The sequence below is a fragment of the Meriones unguiculatus genome, chromosome 8, assembly GCF_030254825.1.
Source record: "Meriones unguiculatus strain TT.TT164.6M chromosome 8, Bangor_MerUng_6.1, whole genome shotgun sequence".
Taxonomy (NCBI): domain Eukaryota; kingdom Metazoa; phylum Chordata; class Mammalia; order Rodentia; family Muridae; genus Meriones; species Meriones unguiculatus.
In genome coordinates, this window is record NC_083356.1 from 42,617,861 (window position 1) to 42,634,520 (window position 16,660).

General features: G+C 49.0%; 1 non-coding gene across 1 annotated transcript; it reads left to right on the forward strand.

Moving 5' to 3' along the window:
- Window positions 1–12,134: 12,134 nt before the first annotated feature.
- Window positions 12,135–12,207, forward strand: Trnam-cau (transfer RNA methionine (anticodon CAU)). Its single transcript has one exon. It is a non-coding gene; the product is annotated as a tRNA-Met (tRNA).
- The last annotated feature ends 4,453 nt before the right edge of the window (window positions 12,208–16,660 follow it).

Consider the following 16,660-nt stretch of genomic DNA (forward strand, 5'->3'; position numbering starts at 1 on the left):
TGATTCCCACTGGCTTCTCGGGGATCCTCACCTGCAACCCGGGGATTGGCTTATCTCTGAGGGCCGCCACCCTGCCCGCAAGCCAAAGGGCTGGCTCAGTCACCGCCTTGGCACAGTCAACCATGGGATATTTCCTCTGCTTCAGCCTCGGGCTGAGCAGGCTTTCCCACTTAATTGCACAACCCTGAGAACCTTGGAGCCCCTCAGGCCTTTGTTACAGTGAGGAGCCGGCCCTCCAGCACCACCAGCCTAAAGGATAGACAGGAACAACTGTGCTCTGGTCCCCTTTGTGCTCCTTGGCTCAAACTCTGAGGGGTACATGTGCGGCCAAAACAACAACAACAACAAAAGCCTTCTCCAGAAAGCCCTCCTTTCCTGGCCTGCTCCTTCCCTGTCCTCAGAAAGGGCATGCCTCTCTAAGATTTGCGGTTGTCCTGTCTGGCAGCTGTGGGATGGAACATCTGGAAGACTGACTGGCTTGGTGTGGGTTCTGCAGAAAATAGGCCTAGATGAGGGCTTGAGCTCGAGTGCCTTGGAAGGGGGCTCCGGAGGGCAAATGTTGAGAGGAGCCTGGGAGCTGAACAGCAGGGAAGGACACTTGTCTTGGGCAAGTTAACAGGTGGGCTGCTGTCGTGGCCGCCTGGGGGTTCGTGGACATGGTAGGACACACCCGGGGCTCTGTTCTCTAAGAACTGTGTGATAGGATGGGGTTATAGCTCAGCTTTCCTGCCTGGAGGCTTACCACCGAGGTGCCAACCCATCTAGCCGTGATGGAGGGCCTCTGTGCCCGGGTTTACCCCGCCTGCCTGAGAGCCCACTACGTGCAGTGTGGTGACAAAGCGGCAGGTGGTTACAGGAAGATATAACTGGCTTTAAAGGACAAAAGCCAGGCTCTGGCAGTACCTGCTAAGGACCTGTGCCAGGGAACTCCAGTTGTGTGCTGTCAAGGAGCCAGAACATGGAAGAGCTGTTGCCTCTGGGGCATTGCTATTCTCTGAAGGAAGACAGGTCTAGGCATTTAGGACCTTAGAAAAGTGGCCCCGCTGACTTGCTTCAGCAGGACAGTCACATTGTTTAAATTAGAGTGCCATCCAAAGACAAGAAAAGCAAATCTAAAAGGAATTTCTTTCCTCTTAGGATAGACAGTGAAGGAATCCAATTCATAATATTAGACAAGTCTCCCTTTGCTCCATCTTCTCTCCTCCCTCAGTCCCTGCCCCCTGTGGACAAACCCACTAATCTCTCCTAGGCTTTCTGCCCTCTCCCTTCTTGCTCCTAGAAGTGGGCTTGCTCCCCTCTCCCACAGCCACCTCCTTCTTCCTGATTCCTCGCTCCCTTCTGCCCTTTTTGTCCTTTTCTGCCCTTCTCTGAGTTGTTTTTTTTTTTTTTTTTTTTTTTTTTTTTGCATTTCCTAAGTCCAGTCCCCCTTCTATAGAGACAGATCCCGGGCAGAGGGAGTACACCATGGGATTTGCTATTCATACCAAGGGGCATTCTGAGACTGTCCAAAATGACCCCAGTGTGATCTCTTCCACACTTGGCAATCACGGAACACTTAGGCAAACTGACTTTCTAATATTAAGGGCGAGATGAGTTGCTTTGCCTCAAAACAAAGAAAAGGACGCCAAGGACCAGAAAGACCGAGTAGTTTGTCCGGGATCATGTGGCTTCCATGTGGCAGAGCCCAGGCACTGGGATTCCAAAGCTCTTGTGCTTCCTTTGTGAGCCTCAATCCTTCCGCTTCCCTTTCTACTCTTCAGATTCTTTCATCAGCTCCACAGAGTGAGTCGGAAAGAAGGAATGAAGTATGTGCATGTTCCTCTTACCTGGACTCTGGGTTTGCTTGATAAATGACTGAGTGCCTTCCTTGAGAGAGAGCTAGATCTTTGTAATCTATAGGGACTGTCCCCCTCCCCCTCATTTCTCTACAAAGTAGTTCTTTTAAAAATGATGAGAAGAATTTTTGAGTGGAATTCATCTCTTCAGAACTCTGTCCCCCAGCTCTTGGTCTTCATAGATCCCAGTTATTCTAGTAAAATTCTTCAGAGGAGTCAGTAGACAAGAATTCTGGTACCGCTCATCACCCCACACCCAATCCCTCTACCCTTGGCAGACATTACTAGTTGATCACAGTGCTCTTTCTGAGTGAGCTCATTCCCTAATGTAGCTTACAGGGGACGACGGAATTTGTCTGGAAACATCAAGACAGACTTTCAGAATATGAGATAATCTACATGACAACTGTGGCAACAGGACAGTGTCAGAGGTGTCTTTCAGAGAAAGAAACTGAGTAACTGAGGCACAGGGAAATTAATTAAATTCTTTGAGCACCCAGTAGCAGCTTGGACTGGGTTTCTCTCTGAAGCTCTTGCTTCTCCCTGCAAACAGATTCTCTAATTGGTAGAGTCTGAGTATGTGTATTTGAGACAGGGTCTCACTCTCTAGTCCAGGCTGGCCTGGAGCTGTCCATCTAGTTCACGCTGGTTTAAAGTCATAGTGACCTTCCCGGGTCAGCCTTCAGAGTCCTGCAATTACAGGCATAATCTTAACCACACCCTGTTTTGTAATTTCTAGTTCAAGTGAGAATCCTCTCTAGGAGACTGAGAAATTTGTGGTGGCAATAGGGGTAGGCAAGGCATGTCTTGGCTTTTTGGCACTTCAAGTGTCTATCCTAGCTAGTGATTAGCACAAAGTAGTTGCTAAGTCAGTGTCTGTTGGAACAGTGACTAGTTAGGCGCCCCTGCTGAGAAGCTGGGTGGTGTGGACAGAAGACAACCTCGTGGGCTTCCGGGCTTGCTTGTGTAGCATATGAGAAGATCTAGAGGCTGTGGCTAGGTCCTGGGGCAACAGCACCTCCCCTGCCACTTCACCTCCCCTGCCACTTCACATCAAGGCCTGCACCAGTGAGAGAACCATGCAGTCTTGTTATCCAGTGACCCGAGACGCACAATTAAATTGAAAATTAGTTGGCGTATTAATTAGACAGGCAAATCACTCCCCGTCGACACCAATCAATTCTTTCCGCTTAAACTCAGATCAGTGAAGGTGGGGAGGGCAGCATGAGGTTCTCCAAGGTGTGTCTGCTGGGGGCCAAGGCTGTGGGTGGGAAAGCAGCGTCTGAGGGTTCTGCCTGGGGCCTCAAGCCCTAGTCAACCATAGAACCTTCTCTAGTTGATTTTCAGGGAGGCCTCCCTCCACGGCGGTCCCCACTGGTCCCATCCCATCTTGAGCACCTTACAAAATCCAGAGCCTCTCCCAGAATCCCCCATGGCAAGGTCGGTGGCTCTTCTGTTTCCCACCTTTGACTCCAGATCCACTGAGATTTCTGACACCCATAAAGACCACAAAAGCTCCTAGTTGTCCTTAACAAAGATCAACGGACGTTCTAAAAATTAAGACAGCATTCATGTGCGCTAAAGTCCATCTTTGTGAATGTGCTGCCCTGGGTTCTGAGACCATAACCAAACAATGTCCTCCTCAACACTAAAACCTCCCGATTCCTCCCAAGGTCACAGCCCGCCCGCCCTCAGCTCTGGGACACCACCCATCAGTTATCAGTCCCTAAAACATTTTGTTCGTCTCTGGATGTCACCTAATTAGAAGCACACAGGATTAGATTTCCAAATGTGGCTGCCAGCTTCTTTTGTTTAGCATCATGCATTGTGATTCACTCATCCTGTGCAGCAGTTGCCGGCTAATGTTTAAAAATATTTATTTGTTTGTTTATTTTTTGCTGTGTAACACTTCATTGCATAGATGTACCGTAGAATGTTTATCTACTTCCCAGTAAGAGGACGTAGGGTTTGCACTTGACGTGTTTATGAAGAAAGCTGCTGTCATATGCAGAATTTCACATAAACCGGGCTTATGTCAGTTGGGTAAATATTTAGGATAATATTCCTAAGTTCCATGGCAGATGTTTTTATAACTTTGTAAGAAACTGCTGCCCTGTGCTGCAAAGTCTGAACGGTTCTGTCTGCCTGTTAGCAAGGAATGGTTCTTTGGTTGCTCCACTGAACTCGTGCATAAACTTGGTGTGTGTGTGTGTGTGTGTGTGTGTGTGTATCTGTGTTTGCTCACGAGTGCATGCATGAATGTGTAGATATTTAAGTGTGTGCACGGCTGCTGAGTGTGTGGAGGCTATAGCTTAATGGCAGTGTGTTTTTCTCAATTTCTTTCCCATCTTTTCTTCAAGGTCTGCTTGAGCTTGGAACTCTCCGATTCAGCCACACACAGGCTGTCCATTGAGGCCCTGGGATCTACTTGCCTGTACAGGTAGCTCAGTGCAGGGGTTAGAGATGTGTGCCACCACACTTGGCCTTTGACATGAGTTCTGGGGGTCTGAACTCCGGTCCTCAGGCTTGCACAGAAAACGTTTTACCCAGGGACTCGTCTCTCCAGTTCCTGTGTATACATTTTAAGAAATGACATCGTGTGTTGCTGGCGACCACAGTTACACAATTTTCAGAATGCAAACATGGAGTCCCTGTCCAAAATAGAAGGAAAGAAAATGCCATTGGCATTACTGACCCAGAGGCTGCTGTCTTTCTTCTGTGTTTTTTCTCTTGGCAACTTGTGGGTTGTTTTGTTTGCTTTTCAGATTTGTTCTCCAATATTTCACTGTGTTCTGTGGTGTGTTTGTGTGCATATGCTGAGCAGAGATAAAGATCTAGCTATATGGGAGGACTCACAGGCTCAGGGCCACAGATACCTGCTATAGATGTGGGGGTGCTGCTGTGCTGTCAATCTGGGGAAGCTGAACAAGAGCAAATCCCCACCGGGGCCCAGACCTTCTAATAAGAGGCACTTTGTAATTAGGCTTTCTCTCCTGGCTGTTAAGTTAATGGAAGCTGCTAAGCCAGATGAGGCAATGCTGTCAAGGTTAGTTGTGCAATTCAGGTACAATATTCTGTTTGAACGAAGGTCCGTGAGCTGATTTCACTGATAGGAATTGAAAGGACCGGTGCTTGGGCAGCCCAGCCCTGTGAGTTGGCATGTCAAAGTTACACACCCATTTGCTGTGTGAACCGGGGCCTCATGGCTCTGCCTGCCAGCACTGAGGTGGTGACAGGAGACACTGCCCCCTGCCCCTCCGCCCCCGCCCCCCCAATCTGTTATACGGGTTGGAACTGGAGCAAAACTCCTATACTGTTCTGGGTCTGAACTTGGAAGGGCAGGCCCAGCTTTGGGCCCCAGGGCTGCTGCACCCACACCCACCTATCTCACCTGGTAGGAGTGGAGTGGGAGGGTCCCTCCAGGTGAGTGTGTAACCCTTTCCTCTCTGCCTCCTCCCCATTCAGTACGTGGTGAGGAGGTGATGGTTATGAGTCTGCTCCTGGGTAGTGCAGTGGAAAGGTTCATTTGTATAAAAAAGTCCCAGGCTATCTTGCAGCAAATGAAAACGGAGGCATGGGAGTGAACCAGCCAAGTCTTCAAGGGAAGACCTGCCCGAGCAACAGGGAAATGTCTTTTTGCAATTTCCAAGTGTTTCCAGTAACCCCAGAGGTACAGCATGACCTACTGCCAGGAAAGACAACAGGTAAGAAACGGTGAACACAGAGAAACCCTGTCTCAAAAAAACCAAAAATCACGAAGCCAGGCAGTGAGATGGATCAGCCAGGTGGTAAAAGACAAGCCTGATGACCTGAGTTCAATCCCCTCGATTCTAGAGGTAGAGGAAGAGGCATGACTTCCAAAAGTTGTTCTGTAGGAATGTGTGCGTGTACACACACACACACACACACACACACACACACACACCAATGTAAGAAAGGAAAGAAAAGAAACCATGAAACCAAGCTTGGTGGCTTGAGAAAACAATCAGGCAACCATGACCCTAAACTATGGTGACTGTTGAGGGCGGGGGGTGGGGGGAGGGACTGAGAACACACACGGCACAGAATGACTCCACCTAGCTCAAGGGCAGAAGCCTCAGGATGTCAGGCTGCAGGGTGAGGGTGAGGTGAGATGAGCCGTGAAGGGAAGACACGGAGGTGCATGCGGATGTGGCTCCTCTCATGGGTGGTGGAGCCACCAGGTTTTGGCAGGACACATTCAAACTCACCGTAGCATTAATAATGGCCACTCTAGTCACGAGGAGCCCCTGGAGCTCCTTGGAGACACCTGGCCAACAGCAGGGGTAAGGCTGCCCCCTCCTCTGTCAGGCTGCCACTAACAATGGGCTGCCTCCTTTCTGGCTGTCCGTTCATCACGTTGAGCCCAAACTGGGAGGATTGTGACTTTCTGATGCCCTGGACACATGGCAGAAGACTGTAGGCTGTTTCCCTCAGGCCACAACGGAGCAGTTGGCCTTCTTACCCCTTGCCTCCACGCCTCTGCTCCTCCTGCTTGCCTGGATGGTTGTCCTCTTCCTTCTCTCTTGTTGCAGCCGGAATAACAAGGTGACACTCCTGGGAGCCTAACCAAGGCCATCCAGGCAGGTTGCAAGCTGTGAAAGGCCAGCCCAGGGACCTTTACATAGCCCGGGGGATCGCAACACAGTTTCATTCCCAAGGGCCTTCTTCATAACTTCTGTCATTCCACAGTTCTCAGCAGAGAACTAAGCAGAGGTCACTGGAAAGGAGGTGGGGGTCCTAGAATGAAGAGGTTTGGAGCTAGCTCCTCTGACCTTGCTCCTGCTAAGCAGTCACCAGGGGGAACTGTGTGAGAAAAGACCAGAGGCTAAGCTAGAGGTGGCTATTAAGCTAGTCAAGAACCCTGCCAGATAGAGGGAGACAATGATCTGAGGGAGAGTTCAAGGTACAAAGAGAGCTGAGGGGGTAACGGTCTCTATAGCTTATACCAGTTGAGCTCAGGCCCCTTCTCGTCCTTTGGGTAAATGGAAAATTCTCCTTGGGGTGAGAGCACAGGAATGAACCTGTTTTTCTTTCAATCTGCCCACATGTTCTTCAGTCTTCCATTACCCAAAACATCAGTCCATATGCGCAACAACACTCATATTCTTGCTGGGTTTGTTACTAACAAAACTTAGATCTTCCAGAATTAGACCTTCCTATTGGTGCCTACAGCCACCATCACAAAGGCCCCAGAGTGGGTAGCAGGAGCAACGGAAACTTCTTCTCTCACTGAGTTGGAGGCTGAATGGCCCAGATTAGATTACAGCATCTGCAGAGTTTCTTTCTTCCCAGGTCCCTCTTGTTGGCTGTGGATAGATGGCTGTCTTCCTCCTGCAGCCTTATAAGGCTCTCCCTCTCTGTGTGCCCAGGTCTTCATCTCTCCAAGGCACTCCAGGTAGTACAAAGATCAAGGGAGAGCCTCGTGTGTTATCAGGTGGGATGGCTTTTCTTGGCTGTCAACTAGACCACATCTGGAATTAATTCAAACCCAAGCAGCTGGGTGGCCCTGTGGGATTTTTTTTTCCTTAATTGAATCATTTGAAGCAGAAAGACCCACTTTTAACCCAGATCTTTTGAGGTGGGAAAGTGCACCTTTCCTCTGGGTCCCATCCCCCACTGGCAGCTTATATAAAGGACACGGAAGAAGGGAGCTTTCATCTTTTGCCTGTTTGCTTTCCCCTACCTGGCAAGTCCATTCCTTCACTGGCTTTAGAGCCCACACCTTCGGAATCCCAGAGTATACTGAAGATCAGCTGAGGCATCCAGACTGGTGGACTGAGCAGACTGGATTCTTGGATGTTGGTGGACAGCTATTGTTGGACTAGCTGGACTACATACGGTAAGCCACTCTAAATAAATGCCCTTTATTCTGAAAAGAACGCTGACTAAAGCACCAGGGAAAGATCCCCCAGTTTATTGTTAAGTGGAAATAATAACACGGTCCCATTTATGTGCCTAAATCCCAGGTGTTTATTTCCACTTTTGTTCGAGGACTCTGTGCTTTCCAGCATTGGAGGTGGGAGTGGGCGGGAGGAGCTGTATTTACTCACACAGGTATGTGCAGGTTAGGTTGCATTGCTGTTCTCAAGTCTTTCTTTCTTCCCTTGTCTTGGAATTCTGGCCCCTCTCTCTCTCTTGGATTGCATGTATTTCCCTGACTCAGTGACTTTGAACTTGGTCATGTGATTTGCTTGAACTCAGGACCTCTTTCGTGTTAGACAGGTGCTCTACATCTGAGCTCTATCCCCAGCCTTGCTTGAATTTTTAATTTTTTTTTTTTTAATTTTGAGACAGGGGCTCCCTAAGTTTTCAAAGATGACCTTGAACCCACTTTGTAGCCCAGGTAGGCCTTGAACTTGTGACTTTCCTACTTTGGCCTCCTGGGTAGCTGAGACTTATAGGCCCATCCCAGCAGGTCCCACCAAGCCGATGGGATTTTACTGGACAAAGTGAGAGCATAAGTTTTCCTTGTGCTTACTTGTGGTCTCTTGGACCCCTCTACTCTTTAAGGAGAATGTTCTTTGCAGGAATATCTATCCTTTTGACTTTGGTGTTGTCATCTACAGAGTTCACCCCTGATAACTGCACACGTGAGTTACAAGAAAAAAAAAATCACAAAGGAGTCACTGCTTTAAGCAGGTTTACTAATCTGTGTTCATAACTATCCTTGCCTCTTGCAGTGAAGGGCCATGGGTTGCACACACCTGCTTAGAAAACCGCTGGTCCATGGCCACAGACAGGAGCACACCCAACCTCAGCCTGGAGCTGGGGAGCTGAGCCGCAGACCTGTAATCAAGGAAAGCCACGTCTGCCTTGATATTCAGTGACTAAGCCAGACACGGGACACATATCCCGGTCTCTGCTTACAAAAGACCCAGACTAGGTAAATTCACAGATGGAAAGGAGGCTAGGGGCTGCAAGGGTGGGGATGGGGAGAGGCTGCTAAAGGACATGGTTTCCGTTTGTAATGATGAAAGCATTTTGGAAATGCAGGGGCTAGGGACATAGTTCAGCTGGTAGAGGATTTGCCTAGTTTACTGAAAGCCCTGGGCTTGAACTGAGGCACCGTATACAATGGGGCATGTCGTTACAGGCCTGTAATCCCAGCAGTCAGGAGGACCAGAAGCTCAGGGTCATCCTGAGCCACATAGCAAATTCAAGGCCAGCCTAGGCTACTACATGAGACCTCGCCTCAAAACAAACAAAAATAGCAATGTTGGTTTCACAACTTTGTGACTGGACTTGATGCTACTGAGTTCTACGTGTGAAATGGGTAAGATGCTAAATTTTGTTACATGCATTCACGGCACTTACGTAATATATACTGTAAGAGATGGGGCCTTGGGTCCATTCTGCCACCCCCAGCCTGAAAAGTCCCCCTTCTCCTCAGAGTCTGGACTTGGGTAAAATCAGGATTCTTGGTTTAACAGCAAAAGGTAATTTCAGGGAAAGCCAGTGTAAAGAGCAGAGTTGAGATTTATCAAAAGACACGAGGGCATGGGCTTTGCAAGGAGAGTCTTTTTTAGCTCTTTTTTTTTTTTTTTTTGAGACAGGATTTCTCTGTCTGGGACTCACTTTGTAGACCAGGCTGACCTTGAACTCAGAGATATCCACCTGCCTCTGCTTCCCTGAGCGCTGGGATTATCGGCGTGTTCCACTGTGCCCGGCTAGAGAGTCACTTCTTAATTGGCTTTACAATGGGTGTATATCGATCCTGTGGCTTTCTAAATGACAGTGTTCGGGGGGTGAAACTTACAGTAAAGTCTGGAGTTTTTAGAAGTTCCTTTTGTAAACAAAAGTATAAGGTCATTTCATGAGAAGCATTGGGTAGGTTAGGAGCAAGACACGTTACACTCAAGATCATTTGGGCGTAAGAAAGCACATATCTGTTGTCTTTGACATCTCCGAGGTGTCTTGCACTGTCTCTTCGGTCTTGTCTTAATCAGTGGTGTCTGAAGACTGACCTGTCTCTCAGCAGGAAAGGCAGGTCAAATCCCATGTTTTCACTCCATGTCTACATTATCTTCTGTCTTTCTGTCCTGACTTATGTAATATTCATTTAACTGTATACTTTAAGTAGATGAATTATGTACGTAAGCTGTGTCTCATTACAAGTGTCTTTTAGAAAACGGAAAATGTAAGTGAGCTGAGGGTGGGTGATTTGGGAAGCCACAGCTGACTCATAGTTTGTATGTGTGTATCTATTTCATAATTTACCTGTGAAGTAGAATTTACTGGTTTTCCACGAACAGGCCTTTCTGTCCTAGTCTCTTTAGAGATGGTGCCAGGGGCATTTCCGGGTTCCTCGTTTGAATCCCCAGCGACTCTTGGCTTCTGGGACTGTGTCTCTACTTAGCTCTTCCTCTTGGTCTCTGCGCTTTTATCATCTTACTGGAATTGCTGCCTGTGTTTCTCAGATGGTCTCTCTGTGTGGGTCTATCGAGGGAACATGAACAGGTTTTTATTAAGTTACCCTGCCTTGGGCCCAATTCATACCAACATACACAAACACACATGCACAAAGACACACACACAGAGACACAGACATACATACAGATAACACACACACACACAGGCACACACACTCCCCTCCTCCTCCTTCTCTTTTTCAGACAGAGGAGGTGGCCCATACTCAGACTTGTATTGCCTCGTTGTATTTCTCTCGTTGTCCGTCACAGCCTGGACTGATAAATGCTAACTCGTATCATCTTGACGGTCAGGAGGACACTTGGGCTGTTTCCTGTTCTCTGGTATTCAACATCTCGGAGATCCGAGGCAGACGTGGTGTGCTGTAAAGTGGTAGGTTTTTCTGTCTGGAGACCGCCAGGCAGCGAGCATCCCAGCACCTCGTCCTGCCTGGGTTCTGGAGTCCACAGCCAGCAGCAGGGTTTACTCCAGATTTCCAACCTGAACACGAGCTCTCTATGGAAAGAGGTTCTCAACATGTGGGTCGAGACCCATTTGGGGGTCGAATGAGCCTTTCACAAGGGTCGCATGTCAGACACCCCGCATTTCAGATATTTACATTATGATTCATAACAGTACCGAAATGACAGTTATGAAGTAGCAGGTTTCAGGAGGTGTGGGCCTAAGATTTCCTAGGCCTGGGGCGTTAGTGATAAGACTGGACAATCCTCTTCCCCGCTCATCTCTGCTTCACTCCCACCCACGCACCCCAACTCCCGGAGGCTCCTCTAAAATGGCGAGATTCCTCTTCCCAGCAACTCCAGTGACTACAGTAGCAATCACGGAATACCCGTGTCTCTTGAAATTCACGAGAGTACAGCCAAGTGCCCCCCGCCGCTCTCCTAGTCTGGGTGCCATTAACAGAACCGGGCAGGGAAAGTCCTCAAGCCTCAGCAAGGTCCTCCATCACTCTTCAGTCACTGGGGTTGGGGTTTCTCCACCTCAGTCCTGTCAGTTCCCAAACTCTCAGCCGCCATACCCTTCAGATCTGTGGACTCCAGGACAGGCCCTCCTCAGTACTTTTGTCCACAACCAAGGGCCATCCTACTGCCCTTTAAAGCTTAGCCAGGCGTGGCACACCTCCCACAGCCACACGGCGCGTTCCGAGCCTACCCGGGATGCCTGGGACCCCGTCTCAAACAATCCCACCCACCCACCAAAGCATCAGCCAAACAGTGGCGAAACCCGCAGATCCCCGGCCTTGCTCTGGCGGGTTTTCTTTTTCCTTCAATAGTTGGGTGTTGGTGACAGCACCAGGGAGAACGCGAACCCCGCTGTCGGCCCAGCCTGGGGAGGGGCGCGGCGCGGGTGGAGACGGGGAGCCTCGGGATGCGGCTAGCAGCCGGCGCCGAGCTGGGCCGCCGGGAGCCCCCGGGAACGCCGGGGGGAAGCCTGGAGAGAGCCGCGTGGAGAGCAGCGCGCTCCTGTACCCGCACGCGTGCAGATGATCACAGCAGGCTCCTTCCGCTCGGTCGCTCGGGGTTCAGAGCGACCCTGGGAGCCCAGCATCCCGAACGAGGCCGGGGACACGTTAGGTGCCCAGTAAATACTTCATGGTATCACGGGTGTGTGAAACTCTCCGTAGAAGCGAGTTCACAACGGTCTCTCTCTCATGCCCCCCCCCCCCCCAACACACACACACCAGGACAGTTGGACAGGGGGACACGCGAATAAAGACGATCCAGGTCGGCAGGTTCCGAGGAGGCAAGGAACTCTGGATAGAAACAGCCGAGCTGAACGCAAGCCTTTGAGCATGCGCGCTGAACCTTTCTACCAGGGTCTTGAGACTCAGGCCGGAAGCTACCGCTAGGTGCCTCGTTAGCGCAGTAGGTAGCGCGTCAGTCTCATAATCTGAAGGTCGTGAGTTCGATCCTCACACGGGGCACAATACTTTTGGCGGCTCCACGGCACCCAGAAGTGTGTTTCACTCTTTTCCAGGCTGAAAGTTATGAACGTGGAGCGGTCGCGACGCGGAGATGGCCCGGAGTTGGCTAGGCCCGGGCGGATCTGGGCCTTGTGAGCCTGCGGTCGTTGGGGCCGCGGACAGCCGGTGGGTGGCAGGGTGCACAGCTCCTGAGGGTGGTGTGGGCCCGTCCAGGGGCGCGAGGGGCCGCGGACACCCCTGCCGGCGGCTGCGGGGTGACCACAGGTCAACACTGCCATACCCGCCTTCCAAGCTGCAGGCCTCTCGGTGACAAGTGCAGCAGCAGGCAGGGGCAGCGTGGAGAGGTTCAGGCGCTCTGGAGAGCGTCCCGTGGCTCCCTCCGTCGCGGGGATTCAAACCTCCCTGACCGCTCTGCTTTACCGTAAACCGCCTCGTTGGGTCCCTGACCGCTCTGCACTACCGTAAACCCCCTCGTTGGGTCGTAGCCCGCAGGAAGGTCGGTTCGCAGTCTCGTGATCCCTGCCACGCCTGGCTTGTAGCTCCCTCCCTGCCCCCTGACACGTCCCATAGAAATCACCTCGGAGGAGGCTTAGAGAACCCTTAGGGAACGAACACGCGGCTCTACCGCAAGGCCTTTCCCTGAGGAGGCCCTGCTTCCCCTTCAGCCAGGAGGTTTGGGGGCTGGGATACGGGAATTACCTTAAGTGGAAACTGAGCCTCAGGTCCACTGTGTGACTCAAGCCGGGCCCTGGGCCGTTGGGTCTGGAATCTTTCCTCTTACACACACCAACCTCCGTTTGGTGTTGTTTTCGAGACAGGGTTTTTCTGTGCAGCCTTGGCTGTCCTTGAATTCGCTCTGCAGACAGAGATCCGCCTGCCTCTGCCTCCTCTGCTGGGATTAAAGGTTCTTGGTTCTTGACTTCTTGGTTCTTAGAAACACAATCGGCAGCCAAAGACCCCTGACTGTTGCCTTGCTCACCTTGCTGAACACCGCTGACTTGGGGAACTGCAAAGTCCGCTGGGCCCTGCTATCACAGACAGCACTCGCATCATAGATGGCGGCATTTCTTACTGTCACTCGTGGCCAGCATGAGCCACCGCGGCGTTTCCTCAGCTTTGCAGCTAATTTCACCAGTGAAGGTCTCACAGAAGGCAGTCTCTTGGGCTCAGAGCCTGGAGCTGGGAGGTGTGTGGGTCCCGTCATAAATCCACGATTCCATTCCCAGTTTCCTGAGCTTTGAAGACCTTCATTCACACCAAGGATTCCTAAGATTTTCCACCCAAGATCCCACCCCTTTTGGCCCGAGAAATCGTTACACGACCCTGGGCTTGTAAGTATATAAGCAAACATACAAATAACATTTATTGAGAAGAAACCACAATTTTATTTTATTTTTTTGAGTTGAAAAATAACTTGACTGTGTTTGGGGAGTTGAAAAATCATGGGCTGCTTACGGTAAGGATGCTGGGAATGTCCGCTGTCTTCCCGGTAGTCTGAAGAAAGAATTTTATTTTAAAGCCTATCTTTAACACCAACTCGGGTTATACATACGATTTTACCATTTATTAAAGATAAAAGCAAACTGACATGCTAATAGGATGAAAGTGCTTATTTAATTTTACCGAACGAATTAAACCTTGGCTGGGTACTGACACTGTAACACGCAGTATCTTCAGCTTTCTTCAGAGCTGACTGATATTTTGTTGGATGTAGGAGTGTGTGGCTATTACCATAGCACTTGGCAGGTGGGGGCAGGAAGATCCACTCAAAGTCATTCCCAGCCACACAGCAACCTCACAGACAAAATTAAGGACATCTTGATTCTATAGTTACCCATGCTGAGAACACTGCTTTGCATAAATATGTAGTTCAAAGTGGCCGAAATACATTCTGGGCCATTTCAGAAATTGTTGGAAATGCTGACCTGCTCTCTAGCCAAAATTTGCTCAGTGATTTTTTTTTTTTTAAAGCAAACAGTAATTTTGATATTGCTGGAAAGATCCCAAACACTCTGCCACTGAGCCATAGCTGCAGCTCGAAAAGCAGTTTTGTAAAAACAAATATTTTAGCGATGATACAATCTAAAAAATATACCAATTTGATGCTTGCATGCTGAGGAATAAAGGCAGGGATATATTAAAAGTTCGTTTCTGCAACTAAGCCATTATTTTTCTATAAGAACAAAAAACTCAGCATGTACAGCAAACAAACAAACAAACAAACAAACCCTTGAATTTATAACATACAATAATCTTAACAGAGCCGAGATGTTCTAAGCAGCAGCCATTAGTATTTCGTGTTGCACCATGCAAAGTACACATGTGTTCAGGACAGAGGCTGATGCAGCCATCATGTCTATCTCTGTGTATATGTGCATGTGTGTGTGTCTGTGTGTATGTGTGTCTCTGTATCTGTGTATCTGTGTGTGTTTGTGTATCTGTATATCTGTGTGTGTCTGTGTATCTCTGTGTTTGTGTGTGTGTCTCTGTGTATCTGTATGTCTTTGTGTCTGTGTATCTGTGTGTATATATGTCTCTGTGTATCTTTGTGTGTATTTCTGTATTTGTGTGTGTCTGTATCTATGTGTATGTTTTTGTGTGCATGTGTGTGTCTCTGTATGTGTCTCTGTCTGTATATCTCTGTGTGTATCTGTGTATCTCTCTGTGTGTATATGTATATGTATCTCTGTATCTCTGTGTGTATGTGTGTATATGTGTGTATCTGTATGTGTGTCTATCTCTGTATGTGTGTGTGTGTGTGTGTATCAGTGTGTTTCTGTGTATCTGTGTGTATATATGTGAGTGTCAGAAAGACGGGTGAGGGGTATGTGGGGGTGTTCTGGAGAAGAGTGCAGCTGCATGCTGACTGGTGAGTACTTCACTGCAGGCCCAGCTCTCGGCTGGCAGGTGCACTTTGAGGATAGCCCAGCAGTCTTGGTTTGTCTGCGCATGAGGGTCACTTCCCACGGTCCCCTGCTATGGTCACCTCACCTGAAGGTCTGTGCATGCTCAGCTGCAGGCTTGGAACAGATGGGCAGCTAACACTGTGATACTCTTTCTTGCTGCGTGGGGAGGAATACTAGCTCCGGCAGAAAGGTGACCCTAAGTGTGGCCTTCTGGGCCTTTGGCACCCTCCAGTGTTCTCTTCTCATCTGTACTTGTTTCCCTAGGAGCTTAGTGTATCTTTTGTTTTGCTTGCCCGTGTAGCTGTGTAGATTGGATCCAGGTGGTATAATGAGATGAAGCATTCAATTTAGAATCTCTGAAAAGTGCACCCATACTCATAAATCAGGCCATACACAGTCCTTGTCTGTGTCAACTGCTGTGGTGGTCACTTTGGAAAGGCATTTACCAAAATACTCAAATCTTGTCCGGCACTGAAGGAAAGTCCTATGAATGAGTGAAAATAGACACGAAAAGACCTCTGGTTAAGTACCAATGGATTCAACACCAATCGTTTCACACCAGATGGGCTGCAGAGATAGCTTAGTTGGAAAAGTGCCAACATGAGGACCTGGGTTCAATCCCCAGAACTTGCTTTTTTTTTAAACAAACAAACAAACAAACAAACAAAAAACCAAACCAAACAAACAAACAACTATCCATGGCTTGTATACTTGTAATGCTAGTGCTGGAGAGGTGAGGCACGTGGGTGGACCCCTGGCACTCACTGGTGCCACTAGCTAGCCTACTTGGTAAGTCTTAAGCTGATGAGAGACTCTGCCTCAAAAACCAAGGTGGGTGGCAGCTGGGGAATGGCACCTAGGGTTGTTCTTTGCCCTCCATAAGCATAAACAGATGTATACCACCCCAATCATGCTGGAGTGTAGCCAGATGTGTGTGCACTTAGCTAAAGCCCAATAATATATAGCTTGTACCAGAGAAAAGTTTTACAAACAGAGCAATCATACAGAGGTTGTTTACACACTCAAGACCACACCTGAGAATCTGGATGCAGCCAGAACATGAAAGATTTTAGTCAGTCAAGCTCAGTGTTCATTCGATTGCAGAGGATTCACATTATTATTATTATTAAGTAACAAACAAGCAAACAAAAACAACCCAGGTAAGACTATGGACATGGAATTAAGAAGCAGAAAGAGATAACGAACTTTATTATTTAATTAAATGTGAGGACCTTTGAAATATGCCGACTGGGAGCAGGGGGCTGTTGAGGCACCAGCCAGAAGCTGTGGAAGCAGTGACGGTATCAAGACTATTGCTGCGGGACTCAGAGAACAAGAAGGTGCAAGAGAAAGCCTTCATTTGGCAAGAGGCCTTCTTAGCTGCCTTCTGCTGCAAGGATGGAAGCTTTTAAAAATGAGGTATTACAACTCTATGTCCGAGAACACCACCCCCAAACACACACACACAGGCAATTTGAGTAGATTTAAATTCTGAAAGCAACCTCGACCAGTGTTCTGAAACCGGAGGACAGAGGTGTGGTGTCAGC